The following is a 16,378-nucleotide window of genomic DNA, read 5'->3' on the forward strand; positions in this document are numbered from 1 at the left end:
AAGAAATAGAAAACCTGAATAGACCCATAACAAGTAAGGAGATTGAAACAGTCATCAAAAATCTCCAAACAAACAAAAGCCCAGGCACAGACGGCTTCCCAGTGGAATTCTACCAAACATTTAAAGAAGAACTAATTCCTATTCTCCTGAAACTGTTCCAAAAAATAGAAATGGAAGGAAAACTTCCAAACTCATTTTATGAGGTCAGCATCACCTTGATCCCAAAACCAGACAAGGATCCCATCAAAAAGAGAATTACAGACCAATATCCTTGATGAACATAGATGCAACAATTCTCACCAAAATACTAGCCAATAGGATTCAACAGTATATTAAAAGGATTATTCACCACGACCAATTGGGATTTATTCCAGGGCTGCAGAGTTGGTTCAACATCTGCAAATTAATCAATGTGATACAACACATTAATAAAGGAAAGAACAAGAACCATATAATACTCTCAATAGATGCTGAAAAAGCATTTGACAAAGTACCACACCCCTTCTTGATCAAAACTCTTCAAAGTGTAGGGATAGAGGGTACATACCTCAATATTATCAAAGCTATCTATGAAAAACCCACCACAAATATCATTCTCAATGGAGAAAAACTGATAGCTTTCCCGCTAAGGTCAGGAACACTGCAGGGATGTTCATTATCACGATTGTTATTCAACATAGTACTAGAAGTCCTAGCTTCAGCAATCAGACAACAAAAGGAAATTAAAGGCATCCAAATTGGCAAAGAAGCAGAAGTCAAACTATCCTCTTTGCAGATGATATGATACTATATGTGGAAAATCCAAAAGACTGCACTCCAAAACTGCTAGAACTTGTACAGGAATTTAGTAAAGTGTCAGAATATAAAATCAGTGCACAGAAATCAGTTGCAATTCTGTACACTAACAACAAGACAGAAGAAAGAGAAATTAAGGAATCAAACCCTTTTACAATTGTACCCAAAACTATAAGATACCTAGGAATAAACCTAACCAAAGAGGTTAAGAATCTATACTCAGAAAACTATAAAGTACTCATGAAAGAAATTGAGGAAGACACAAAGAAATGGAAAAATGTTCCATGCTCCTGGATTGGAAAAACAAACATTGTGAAAATGTCTATCCTACCTAAAGCAATCTATACATTTAATGCAATCCCTATAAAAATACCATCCATTTTTTTCAAAGAAATGGAACAAATAATCCTAAAATTTATATGGAACCAGAAAAGACCTTGAATAGCTAAAGGAATATTGAAAAAGAAAGCCAAAGTTTGTGGCGTCACAATTCCAGACTTCAAGCTCTATTACAAAGCTGTCATTATCAAGATAGCATGGTACTGGCGAAAAAACAGACATAGATAAATGGAACAGAATAGAGAGCCCAGAAATAGACCCTCAACTCTATAGTCAACTGATCTTCCACAAAGCAGGAAAGAATGTCCAATGGAAAAATGACAGCCTCTTCAATAAATGGTGTTGGGAAAATTGGACAGCCACATGCAGAAAAATGAAATTGGACCACTTCCTTACACCACACATGAAAATAGACTCAAAATGGATGAAGGACCTCAATGTGAGAAAGCATTCCATCAAAATCCTTGAGGAGAACACAGGCAGCAACCTCTTTGACCTCAGCCACAGCAACGTCTTCCTAGGAACATCACCAAAGGCAAGGGAAACAAGGGCAAAAATGAACTATTGGGATTTCATCAAGATCAAAAGCTTTTGCACAGCAAAGGAAAGAGTTAACAAAACCAAAAAGACAACTGACAGAATGGGAGAAGATATTTGCAAACGACATATCACATAGAGGGCTAGTGTCCAACTCAACACCCAAAGAACAAACAATCCAATCAAGAAATGGGCAGAGGACATGAACAGACATTTCTGCAAAGAAGACATCCAGATGGCCAACAGACACATGAAAAAGTGCTCCACATTGCTTGGCATCAGGGAAGTACAAATCAAAACCACAATGAGATATCACCTCACACCAGTCAGAATGGCTAAAAGTAACAAGTCAGGAAATGACAGATGCTGGTGAGGATACGGAGAAAGGGGAATTCTCCTACACTGTTGGTGGGAATGCAAGCTGGTGCAACCACTCTGGAAAATAGCATGGAGGTTCCTCAAAACGTTGAAAATAGAACTACCCTATGACCCAGCAATAGCACTATTGTGTATTTACCCCAAAAATACAAATGTGGTGATCCGAAGGGTCACGTGCACCCAAATGTTTATAGCAGCAATGTCCACAATAGCCAAACTATGGAAAGAACCTAGATATCCATCAACAGATGAATGGATAAAGAAGAGGTGGTATATATACACAATGGAATACTATGCAGCCATCAAAAGAAATGAAATCTTGCCATTTGTAACAACGTGGATGGAACTAGAGGGTTTCATGCTTAGTGAAATAAGTCAATCGGAGAAAGACAACTATCATATGATCTCCCTGTTATGAGGAAGTGAGGATGCAACATGGGGGGTTAGGGGGGTAGGAGAAGAATAAAACATGATGGGATTGGGAGGGAGACAAACCATAATTGTCTCTTAATCTCACAAAACAAACTGAGGGTTACTGGGGGGAGGGGGGTCAGGAGAAGGGGGTGGGTTTATGGACATTGGGAAGGGTATGTGCTATGGTGAGTGCTCTGAAGTGTGTAAAGCTGGCGATTCACAGACCTGTACCCCTGAGGATAAAAATATATTATATGTTTATTAAAAAAAATAGAACTAAATAAATAAAAAATAAACATATATATATATGCATTCATCCTATCGGTTCTTTCTTTCTTTTTTTAATCTTTTTTTTTTAAAACCTTGTCTAAGTTACATGTCTTTGAAGAATTGTATTAAATAGAATTCATAATCCCATGGAAGGAAGGCAAAGTCCTGGTTTAAGACTGAATCAAAAGGAGAAAACTAATTAAAGAAAGTAAAACACATGAGGCATAAAGAGATTAGAATGTTTTAATCTGCTTTTCTTATGTGATATTTATCTTCTTTTTTTTAATATTTTATTTATTTGACAGAGAGAAATCACAACTAGTCAGAGAGGCAGGCAGAGAGAGAGGAGGAAGCAGGCTCCCCGCGGAGCAGAGAGCCCGATGTGGGGCTCGATCCCAGGACCCCGAGATCATGACCAGAGCCGAAGGCAGAGGCTTTAACCCACTGAGCCACACAGGCGCCCCTGATATTTATCTTCTGATACTCCTTAACATAAATTAAGAGATTCGGCATTATACTTTGAAGCACAAGCTATCTAAATGTCACTGAGATTATAGCTGATAGGAAAGTATTTATTTGGAAACTAGTTAGGGCAGCAGTTAGAGTAATGAATGTCTTAAATAGTCTGTGTCTTAAAAAGCAGTATAAGTCTGTATAATGGGTGCAGAGTAGGCTTAAGTTTAAATAGTCAAAAATATAAGTTAAGACAAATGCTGACTCTCAATTTAATATCACATTTACCTGATAATCAAGATAATAATAATATAATGATATAATAATAATTACCTGATAATCAAGGACTTGACATTTTTTCAGTGACTTGTGGTGGATGAAATGTAGGTTGAGCTATATGTCTCATGTAATAACTGAGGGTGCAATTGTTAAAATTTATTTGAAACAGAGCCATTAATTCACTCATTCCAAAAATACTGATTGAATGTCTAATATGTAATAGATACTGTTATAGTGGTAGAAACATACCATAGACACTCCTCTCAAGGAATTTATGTTCTGTTTAGGGAGATAGACAATACATATACAAAAAAAAAATATGTACTATTATATAGTAATAAATTATATGAAAATGAGTAAAGCATGTAGGAGACCAACCAGAGCAAGGAAGGATATTTCTCTTTTTTAAGTTTAAATTAAATTAGCCAACACATAGAGCATATTTAATTTCAGATGTAGAGTTCAGTTATCCATTAGTTGTGTATAATACCCAGAGTTTATCACATCACATGCTCTCCTTAGTGTCCTTCACCGAGTTATCCTATCTCCCCACCCACTTCTTCTCCAGCAACCCTAAGTTTCTTTCCCATATTTAAGAGTCTCTCATGGTTTGTCTCCCTCTCTGATTTTTTTCCCATTCTGTTTTTCCTTCCCTTCTCCTATGAGTCTCTGCACTGTTTCTTATATGCCTCATATGAGTAATATATAAGAATGATATTTCTTATGGAGTATAGTAATACATAGTAATAGAGGACTGGATAGTATAATATCCATGAAAAAACTGAAAGAAGGAAGGGTATAAACTCTGGCTTTCTGGGGCAAGAAGATTCCAGAAAAAGAGAATGTTCACTGCAAAGGCAGAGCTATGAGAACTTAATGTTGTTGAAGAACAGCAAGGAGACCTGTGTGAGTAGAGCTCAATGAACAATGTCGAGTAAAGTAATATATGAAGTCAGAAGGGGCCAGATCTTGTAAGATTTTATAGGATAAAGTTAAGAATTTGAACACTACTTTGGCTTACATCATTTCCTCTGATTTTTGTGTTGAAAAGAGATATAGGAGTAAAAGGTGAAAGCAGGGAGATCTCTTGGGAGGTTATAGCAATAATCCGGGTTGGGGGAAAACATGGTGATTTCGACCTAGCTGTTATTGGGAGAGGCCATGTGAAAAGGACAGATCTTTAATGTTTTTTAGTATAGAGTAAAGATTTAATGGTGGTTTTGATATGAAGTATAAAAAGAAAAACAGGATTCTAATTTATTTTACCTGAATAACTGCTATGATAAAATTTTCATTGACTAAGATAGAGAAAACTATGGGAGGAGTAAGTTAGAAGATAGAAATCAAGAGTAACATTTTCTGCATTTGAGTGGAGATTTCAAGCAACTAGCTTAATAGTCAAGCTAGAAATCTCCGGAGATATTCCAACTAGAAGTATTTGTCAATCATCCACAAATAGATGGTATTTAAAGTCTGTCAAATTGAATAAAGCTGATTGAATAGAAAATTGCCCATTGGATTTAGCAAGGTGAATATAAGCAAAGATTTTTTTGTTGGGTAAGAAGAGTAAAAATTAGTGAGTTCAAGAAAGACTATGAAAATAACAGTTTTGCTGTAAAGTAGTACAGGAGGAAAGTTAATAATTGTATAAAAAGATATTTTAATGGAAAAATTATAAAATGAACAATGTGCAAAGACAAAGGAATAAAGCAGTAAAAGAGGGAATGATTCCTGGAATTATGTCTTGAGGAAGAAAAATGTAGATGGAATCTACTGAACAAGTGGAACAATCCGTCCTTATTAACAGGAGTAAGAACAGAATATAAGGGGACAGGGGTTTATGAATTAGAAATGGGATGCTAGATACATCTAGAATTTCTGTTCTGTGATTATTTCTTTTTTCTTGGTGAAATGAAAGAAACATATGAGTGGGATGAGAGTGTTGATGATGTAGCATTTTGAAGAAAGAGAGGATGGTATGAAATACCTCTTGGAGAGAGCAGGAGAGAGAGTGGACTGGGGAATTCTAAGAGGATTGCAGAACACATTAGCAGCCAACCTGAAGTTACTGGTTATGATTCAAAATGAGACCAGTCAACAAGGTTGGGTATTTTTCTTCAAGCACAGAGTTGATGGAAGATTCACAGATTGGGAATTCTCTAGGCAGTTTTATGGGTGAAATAGATTATGTAGGTTGTTGAGAATGTTTCAAGGGAGTGATAATAGTGATAAGCCAATGATTCTTATCTGGAAGTGGAGGAAAGTGAGGATAGGATAGGGATGAGGACTAGAAAATAGGTGGCAGGATTAATGCACTGTCCATTTCTGTGGGGCCAAATAATATCAGAGTCAAGGCACTGCAAGAGAAGACTGAGCTCTGAATAACCATCACCAGGGAAATCCAGTGACAGTAAATAAGGTCTATTTTAAGAAAATGACCAAGAAAAAAATGAAAAAAAAAAAAGAAAAAAATATTTATAATATAAGAAAATAATTCCTGCCCGGTTATATCTTAGCATTAAAAATCCACAACTTAGGTTTTACAATAAAAGATGTAGAAACACACATTTTTAAAATTGTTATATAACTTTAAGAAAGTTATATAAGAGATAGATAGGCACATAGATAGATAGAGATATATACGTAGATAGATTTTATATTTATTTATACATATAAAGGACTCAGGGCATGTAAATAATTTCAAACTCCTCATTCCATTCCATTTTAAGTGTACACCAACTGCCAAAGCCTAAGAATTAAAATAGAATATTTTTATCTCCATTTTAAAGGGGGGGCATTTGGTTTCTGGGACGATGGGTTGTTAGTTATGAATATATAAGAATAAGTACAACGAAAGTATAAAGAAGCTGGTAATTACAAAGAAAATTGAACAATTTAAACTCAAACTGTATAGTAATAGGAACTAGGACATATGGAGCAAATCACTAACTTAAATGAGAAGCACAGCTGAGAGTCTGCTGTAATTTTGGAAGAGCATTTTGTCTTCCTTTGTCTTGTCCTTTTCTTCTTACCAGGGGATGAGCTAAGAGTGAACAACATACAGAGCTTAGGTGAGATACATAATAAACATTCTGAACCAAATTCCAAATTACATAAAATTTGACAAATGTAGGAGTGTATTCCTAAAGAATCATTTAAAAACCCACCGTTAGCCAGGATAATACAACAATGGCAGTAGCTCATTATGCACTGTGAAAGACCAGAATTTGACAGCTTTCAGCTACCTTTTCCAACAAAAGACTGTTATCAAGATTTTTCATGGTAAATGCTTTTAATGAAGCCCCTGTGGGCAAGTTGTCAAAGTGTACACATGTCATTTTGCATGTCCTTCTTTTAAAAATGAGACGAAAACTGTTGAGAACACCTTGGACAGCACTTCTCCACAGAACATGAGTCCTTTGCTGCCTCTAATGACCATATCCATAAGACCTTACCAATGACATGATTTCCTGCTGAATGTCTTGTTGTTACCCCACAGGGAGCACAGTCACACTGATGTATCAGAAATGTTTAGTGACAATGCCTATTATTACATTCTCAACTTTTTACTTCTGAGTTTTTTGACATACTTTTATTATGTAAGGATTTGAAAAGTATTACAAAGAAATGGCTTTTTATTCCTCAGCAGGAGCAAAAATGGTTTGCCTGAGAACTTAACTAACTCATCAATTTATTTAAATTCTGTGATAAGTTTTAATATTGGAGAAATATACTATATGTACAGCAAATGTTGAGAAAACATGAACAATGGAGCTGTGTGTTAGATTTCTTAAAAATTTTATGCAGCATACGCCAGTATAAATGTCAATTCACTTGTGGAAGAAGTAATGACATAAACTAGAGTACAAGGCAAAAAAAGGACAGAAATCTTTATCTCTACTGCTCCTTTTCTATATTTTTAAGATATTTTATTTATCTGTATTAGAATAATGGCTCTAAGGGGGACGCCTGGGTGGCTCAGTGGGTTAAGCCTCTGCCTTCGGCTCAGGTCATGATCTCAGGGTCCTGGGATCGAGCCCTGCATCGAGCTCTCTGCTCAGCAGTGAGCCTGCTTCCCCCTCTCTCTCTGCCTGCCTCTCTGCCTATTTGTGATCTCTCTCTGTCAAATAAATAAATAAAATATTTTTTTAAAAAAGAATAATGGCTCTAAGAAATATTTTAATGTATATTTATGTGTTATTACTTTTTATATGTAAAAGGAGACCAGAAAGATGACTTTTTTGTATGATTTAATGCCCAAATAGGAGTAGGTTTAATTCAGATTTTTTTTTTTTTTTAATAATAAGATTACAATTCCAAGGTTTGGCTGATACCGCTAGGGTCAGAAATAGAATTAGTTGAGGTAGCCCCGGGTAACAAACAGGACCCAATGCATAATGGCTCAAAACAAGCACATGTATTTTTGACTCATCCTGGGGGAAAGGAATCTGGAAAAGTTTCTTTCATGTTAGGATTCAGGAACCTAAGCTGATGGAGGTTCCAAAATGATGGTGATTTTCAACACATGCCTTTGAAGGTTCCACTGGGAATAGAATCCAACAAGTCATACAGAAAAAGAAAAGAAAAGAAAAGAAAAAAAAAGCAAAAGCTGATGACAGGCACAAGAAGGTTTCCATAGGTCAGCTGTGGAGGTGAAACTCATCATATTCATTCACATGGAGTCTGGCTCTAGACTTATTTAATCAATTTAAATATACCTGAAGCATCTAAGAATATCACTTAAGTTTGAGGATCTATTTTTAATTATCCATTTATTCTCAGTGGGATGCTCAGAAAAATCTTACTCACATGGTTATATAATGCCCTTCCTAATGCTTCTGTCTTTTTCCTAGTTTGGCATGATTTGTTGTTTGACTTTTGGATTCTGTGTGCTATTCCCTGGCATAATGAGCTTTTTTGGTATTAATTAAACAGGCAGTTTCCTTGTCAGAGCTGTTATACAAATTCCAAAGAACTGATATTTCTATAACGTATAGTTTAAATTCTAGTCTTTATTTAACAGAAGTTGCATTTATTTTTTATGCATATGGCTATAATTTCAAAATATGTGAAATATTTATAAATGCAACTTTCTTTTAAATCAGAATATTCCATTCATTGAATAAAAAAATCCTTTATTAAACTTATACTAAGGGTCATGTACATTACTAAGCCCTGGGGCTGCAAAGAATACATGTTTGAAAGAAATCACAGCAAAACATAGAGACAGACCTATAGACTAATAGAGACTAACATGAAGACAACATTTTTTTTAAAGATTTTATTTATTTATTTGACAGACAGAGATCACAAGTAGTCAGAGAGGCAGACAGAGAGAGAGAGAGGAGGAAGCAGGCTGTCCGCAGAGCAGAGAGCCCGATGCAGGGCTCGATCCCAGAACCCTGGGATCATGACCTGAGCCGAAGGCAGAGGCTTTAACCCACTGAACCACCCAGGTGCCCTGAAGACAGAACATTTAAAGTGTCTTTGTATCTCTTTTTTTTTATTTTGGATTACTGAATAGGTGTATTAATAATATCTAAAAAGTTATAAAACTAAATAGTTTTGATCCAAAATTATTTTAAAGAAACTCAATGCCATTTTTAAGAAACACATTACTTCCTAGGGATAATAAAATTCCTTGTATTTCAATATAAGTGGTTTTGAAAGTACTGAATTAAAATTTGGGGCAGTACTAAGCCATGAAGCTAGACTTCTGAGATCTCCCCTCGTAAAACCTAATGTTACTAAGAATAAAAAAAGGCAAACAAACATTATGGCAGGAAAACACACTACAAGCAGTTAGGGAAAGGGGGTTTCAGCTTCATGGGCTAATCTTGTTGAAAGCAGTGATCACTGAGAGACATTTTACAAGTCGCTCTAATTAGATTTCATGCAGATTTCAGATCTCTTTCCTCTGATTTATATGTAAAATCTACAAAAATTAAAGGTAGGTAAGAGAAATTCTAAAAAAAAATAATTTACAAGAATCCACTCACACACACACACACACACACACACACACACACACACACACACACACTGCTGCAGAAACAGACCAAGAGGTGTAGTAAACACCTATGGGGTAAAGAGCAGACATTCTTTTCTTTTCACTTTGTATACTACCCAAGGCAAGAAATAAATTTTGGATCTCATTCATTCCATCGCTCTAAGCTAAAAAAGAGTAGAATGGATATATCCAGAGGTAATTGTCTTTAGCAATTCTGAAAACAAAAGAGACAATAAAAATAACCCCTTTAGAAAACAAGACAGAGTACAATCCCAGGTAAAAATAGATTCTCCAGGTGAATGGCATGCAGTTTTACAAAAGAGAAACATCTAAAAACCACAGTATCAAGAAGCAGTTGATTGGATTCCGTAAGCTAGTGAACAAGGAAGAGGGGCTGGAGTATAAAGGAGATGATGGAAATGTTCTAAATTTTGATTATTGACAAAACTATCGATATTTGACCAAATTTAGAAAAGTGAACACTGAAAGTAACTGAATAGTGTGGTGTGTACTTTATATCTCCACTAAGCTGGTTAAAAATTAAACAAAAATGGAAATATTAAGCAAAACATGAAGTATTGCAGTTTTCATTTGGCCCTTTTGGAAGGGCCTCCTAAGAACAGAAGGTGAGGAGGAAGAGACTGTGGGCTGAGACTTGCAACTGATAGAAGAAAGCACATGTTAAAGGTGAGGTCACCCTAAGGACAATCCCCAGTATCAGTATCAGTGCCACAGTTAGCAGACAAGATTTTTGTCCAGCAGCAAAGTGCAGGGTAGAGCTAGTGACTGTCAAATTAAACTAGAACCCTTTGAAGTGTGCTAAAGTGGCTCCAGGTAATTACTAAACAGAAAAACAAAAACAAAAGACAAAAGCAAACAAGAGAGAACTTCAAAGATACTAAGGATACAGTGGGAAGGTTTATCATATATGTCTAACCAAATTTCTAAAAGCAGAGAAGGAGAGATGAATGGAAATAAAATATTTGAAAACTGAGTGACTGAAATTTTTCCTGAAGATACATAAAATTCCACAGGTAGCTGAAGCACAGTTTAAAATGCACAGGATAAATGCAAAGATATGCCCATCTAAAGGCATTACAGGAATACTGAGAAACACCAGACACAAAGAAGGTGTTTTAAACGTAGCCAGAGATTTGCGTAGGATCACATAGACAGAGATGACAATTACACAAATGCCAGATTTCTCAGTCACTAAAACCTGAAGATGTGGTTTTTCTATTTTGGGAGTAAAATGCTGAGAGATCACTATTGCTAATAAAAAATTTTTGGATCCAGAAAATAGATCTTTTAAAAATAAAGTGAAATAAAGAAAACTCTTAAATACACAAAAATGGAGTTTACCACTTGCAAGCTCATATTCATACAGAATCACTAAAGGAGATCCACCATGAGAAACAACTTCTATCTATGGACTTAGTAGGGAAGTATGAAATGCAAGAAAGAATGGTAATCAGAGACTGGTAAAAATAAAAAATATATATGTAGTTTTTATTTCTTTTTGAAGTTTCATTTATGATACCAGAAATGACAGGATTAAAATTCTAGAAAAAGATTTAAGTCGGGAGAGTATTTTAATAGAATGTACATTTCCTAAAGTACTTACTTAATTCAGGAGGGAAACATTAAATGTAGATGGTATACAAAAATTATTCTTGGTAAAATTTTAAGGAGAACCAGATAAAGAAGACAGATTATACAGCTTGTGCAAGAGTAATAGGGAAAATTTAGTAAGAAAACAAAAACAATATTTAAAAAAAACTATTTTTACTTTATTTTCCTTTTTATTTGAGAGAGTTGACACAAGTTGTTACATTAGTTTTAGGTGTATAACTTAGTGATTTCACAAGTTTATACATTATGCTATGTTCACCAAAAGTATAGCTGCCATCTGTCCCATTGCATCACTATTGCACTATCACTGACTGTATTCCTTATGCTCTGCTCTTTATTCATTCCATATCTGGAATCCTGCAACTCCCTTTCCTCTTCACAATTGTCCAACCCCTATCCATCTCCCCTCTGGAACTATCAGTTTGTTCTCTGTATTTAGAGTTTTGATTCTGCTTTATGTTAGCTATTTTTAACTACTATTTATGAGTGAAATCATATGGTATTTGTCTTTCTCAGTTTGATGTTTTTCATTTGGCCTAAAGTTCTCTAGATCTACTCTTGTATTCTCAAATGGCACAATCTCATTCTTTTTGTGGCTATATACACACCACATCTTCCTTACACATTTGTCTATTTATGGACACTTAAGTTGCTTCCATGTCATGTTATTTAATATTTTTTATTATTTTTTCCCTTTTACTTGCATATAGTTGACATACAATGTGACATTAGTTTGGGGTGTACAACTTAGTGAATTGACATGTTTATCATGTTTATACATTATGCTATGTTCAGCACAAGTATAGCTACTTTTATAGGCAAGAAAGGAAAAAATATGCAAGGTAAATAAATGTAGGATAAAGATTTCCAAAATGAAAAGAAAAATAGGAGAGAAATAAACAAGCCATAAAGACTCAACTATGAAGAACAAACTAAGGGTTGCTGGAGGGAAGTGGGTGAGGGATGGGCTAGATGGGTGATGGGTATTAAGGAGTGCACTTGTTATCATGAGCACCAGGTGTTGTATGTAGTGATGACTCTCTGAATTCTACTCCAGAATCTAATACTGCATTTTATGTTAACTAAGTAAAATTTAAATTAAAAAAATTCAAAGTCTAAAAATTTAAAGTGAAGTCACAGTGCGTGCACAACCACTTAAAATGTAAATACACAATTTAAAAGAAGGAGTCAGAATAGATTTCAGAAATGTAACAATATACTCCTAATAGGAAAAAAAAAACAACTAAGACATAAATATTTGGAAATAAGTAAGAGGATTTAAAAATACCAGGAAATTTCTAACTAAAATAAAAATTGCAAAGCTTGAATTATATCAGAGAGAAGTATCATGACAAACACATCAAGTATAAAAAGTCATTATATAGTGATAAAAGTTACAATTCATCAGGCATCATATAGAAGAAAAGCTTATAAATATGTAATTAATTTGAAAAATGCAATGAACAAAATTGATTCCAGATTAACAATATATTTATCTCTCATTATAAAATTAGAGATTAGATATTCTTCTCAAGCATATGTGAAATGCTCAAATGTTTATTATATATCATTGAATATAAATTTTTAAAATGGTAACATTTCCATCACATACCTTACCACAGTGAAATAAATTTGAGGTCAATAAAATAGACTATTAATAAGAATTATCATATAGTTGGAACACGGGTATCTAGACCACTTCTTCATGTAACTTACTTGTACCTTCAGGGCTTCCTCAGTCCTGTTTGAATATGTACTACTTCCATTTGATGATGGAGTGCTGCTGTGCTCACTTAACTCTATGGGTTGATAGGTCAGATAATACCTGGTTTATGATGGGCAACCTGGGACCACATGGTAACTTGGTGGTCCATGATTAAAAGCTTAGTTTCTACTAAGGCTCTGTAGCAGGCCAGAGACTACATATCAAAAGGAAAGTAGTTCATGTGGAAGATGGAAACGCTTTGCTCCCAAATCTGAAGGACATGGGTTGTGATTCCCTTTAGCGTCCTGCCCAAGGCTCCAAACAGCCTCTCTGTCTGCCACTGACACTTCCAGCGCATTTGGATAACATAGATCATAAAGCCAAGTGGTAGAGAAACTTGCACAGTGGCTTGTACTGGTAATAGAACCTTCTCTTGATATATATATATAAGCAGAAAAGTTCTAGGTTACATTAATAAAATTAAATATGAATCATAAAAATAAAGATTCATGGACCACCCCCCCAAACAGTTCCCAAAACTTAGCCAGTTTATAGACCTAGAACCTCCTGAATAAAGAGAAATTCTGGTTCCTTTAAAAAAGGACCCTGTTACACTTTCAAAAAAATTTATTGTTAAACTTTCTCCTAGCCTTCCCCAAAGGAATCTATAGTATTTTATTTTTACAGTACATAGAGAAAGTAAAATAATCAGGCCTTTCAGGGACTACTCGACACTGGCTCTGAACTTATACTAATTTCAAGAGACCCAAAACTTCACCATGGTACACCCATCAGACTAGAGGCTTATGGAGGTCAGGTAGTCAATGGAGTTTTCAGTATGAGACCAGTGTGTCCTGAACCCATTCTATGCTATTTGTCTTACTCTAGAATATGTATTTGGAAAGATTTTCTCTGAAGCAGGCACAATCCCTATAATTGTTGCCTGTCCTGTGCAGTGAAGGCTACTATGGTGGAATGGCCAAAGAGAAGCAACTAGAACTACATCCATCTAGGAAAATAGTAAACCAAAAATTATAAGGCATTCCTGGAGGAGTTTTTGAGTATAGTATCACTATCAAAAATGTGAAGGATGTGGAGGTAGTAATTCCTACCACATCCCATTCAACTCACCTATTTAGCATGTGGAGAAGGCAGATGTATCTTGAACAAGGACAGTGGATTATCATAAACTAAACTAGGTGGGAGCCCCAATTATAGCTGCTGTACTAGAAGTGGTCTCATTGCTTGAGCAAATGAACACTTCCCTTGGTACCTTATATGCAGCTATTGATGTAACAAATAATTGTTTCATGATACCTGTTAGTAAAGAGCTGCAGAAGTATCTGGCAAGGTCAGTGAAAATAGACCTTCACTATCCTGATACACAGGCATATTAACTCTCCAGCTCTATGGCACAATTTCGTTTTTAGGAATCTTGATTGCCTTTCTCTTTCACAAGATATCACTGATCAATTACATCGGTGACATGTTCTTTTTGGACCTAGTGAGCAAAAGTAGTAACTTCTTTAGACTTATTGGTAAGGCATTTGGAATGCTATAGTGTGGGGAATAAATCTGACAAAAATTCAGAGGTCATAACCTTAATGAAATTCCTGGGGGTCTAGTGGTCTGGAGAATGTTGAGGCGTCCCTTCTAAGAGAAAAGGTAAGTTGTTGCTTCTGTCCTCTTCTGTAATCAAAAAGAAACATGTCTCATGGGCTTCTGAATTTTAGAAGTAATATGTTCCTTGTTTAACTGTGTTTCTCCAACACATTTACCAAGTGACTTGAAAATCTACAAGTTTTGAGTGGGCTCAAAAATAAATGAATTTCCATACTTGTACAGATTAAGTAATAATTTAGTAGTCTTTCTATCAATTTGACTTCTGGGAATAATACGATTAACTAACCAACACCATGGATCTGCATTAGTCAATCTATTTTGATTATTGCTTCCATATTGTTGCTGTCCATTACAATAACCACATCCACTTTGCCTTTCACAGCCGAAGACTGCTCCTTATCCCTTCCCAACTTGGGATCCAATTATTAACATTAGGTCAGTTCACTACTATAGTGACTGGAGATGTCCGAGAGAAGATTGATTAGAGAGCTCTTCAGAGCTGAGGCTCTCCTCACATATTATTACTCAAAGTACTAGGGAAATATGTCCCCTATACCCTGGCCATGTGGGTGAGTAACTCTTAAACAACAAATCCATTCTAACATTCCCTTCTCAAGCCTTTGAATTCCTTCCCCTACATTAAACTAAATCAGGTCCAGTATTTCCAATTTATTCACCATGGGCAATCTTTTGATCTATGTTTTAGCCAACCAAACAAATTTTAAGATATCTTCCCAACTTTCTGAGCTGGAACATAAATGGAGACTCTCCTTAGTGAGTACATAATTTGGCCTGATTCAACTTTCTGGTCCTTCCATCATTAACACACTCTTAGTAGCTATTCTCTTAGTAGTTCACCATGTATGAGAATTCTGTCAGTATATATTAGAAAATGTAGTTAGTTTTTTTAGAGTTGTAGCACACCTCCTCATGGGTCATGCTTTATAGCTAACCTTCAGAGGCCTGCTAGGGTTTGAGTCTAGTTGAGATCTAAAAGCAAATAATAGCGCTAGGGTTAGGGCCTGAGAAGCATGGACATGGTTTACATGACAACTGCCTCAAAAAAAGCCGTTACAGGGCCACCTGGGTGGCTCAGTGGGTTAAAGCCTCTGCCTTCAGCTCAGGTCATGATCTCAGGGTCCTGGGATTGAGCCCTGCATTGGGCTCTCTGCTCTGCCTGCTTCCTCCTCTCTCTGCCTGCCTCTCTGCATACTTGTGATCTCTGTCTGTCAAATAAACAAATAAAATCTTTAAAAAAAAAAAAAAAAAGCCGTTACAGTCTCCTCAAGCAATGCGGGTAATCAGTCATCTAATGTCTGATACCATGGTGGATGGGAAGGCTGCTTCTACTGAGACTGGGGAGATATTTAGCAAAGAAGATTCATCCATGGTTCACTAAACAATAACAACAAAAAGGAAAAAAAAAAGAAAGAAAAGAAAAAAAGAATGTAGGGTCTCAATCTCCCATTTTCATCAACATTTCCCCAGTTGTGCTCATCCCAATTTACAGAATTACAATTACTGTTAAAAGTTGACATTCTGCAAGATTGGGAGTTCATGTTGTGCTCTAACTCAGCCAGTCTCAGGATGAGAGTCTGAATTTAATTTTAGCAGTCTCAGCCCTCTAGCTACAAGAGCTAAGGGTCTCCTTCAGGTCACACATAGAAGCCTCAGTCATGTAGGTGGCACTTGAGGTGAGAATGAAAATCCCTGAGCTTATCCTTTTCTTTTGCCACTTGTTGAAAAGCAGTGGGAACAACCAGGCAATCTCATCAAATTTGTTAGTTTTCCAAAAATATTTGAAAATATACTGTCATCATCCCAGATCTCATGTCTTAAGAGTGATTGATTAGGATTATCTAATGGTGATATTTTTCATATCTCTGGTGCTAGTTCATGCCATGAGCTATTAGTGCTCTTTTTAACCACTAGAAATAATCATT

Source organism: Meles meles, chromosome 2 (genome assembly GCF_922984935.1).
Source record: "Meles meles chromosome 2, mMelMel3.1 paternal haplotype, whole genome shotgun sequence".
NCBI lineage: Eukaryota > Metazoa > Chordata > Mammalia > Carnivora > Mustelidae > Meles > Meles meles.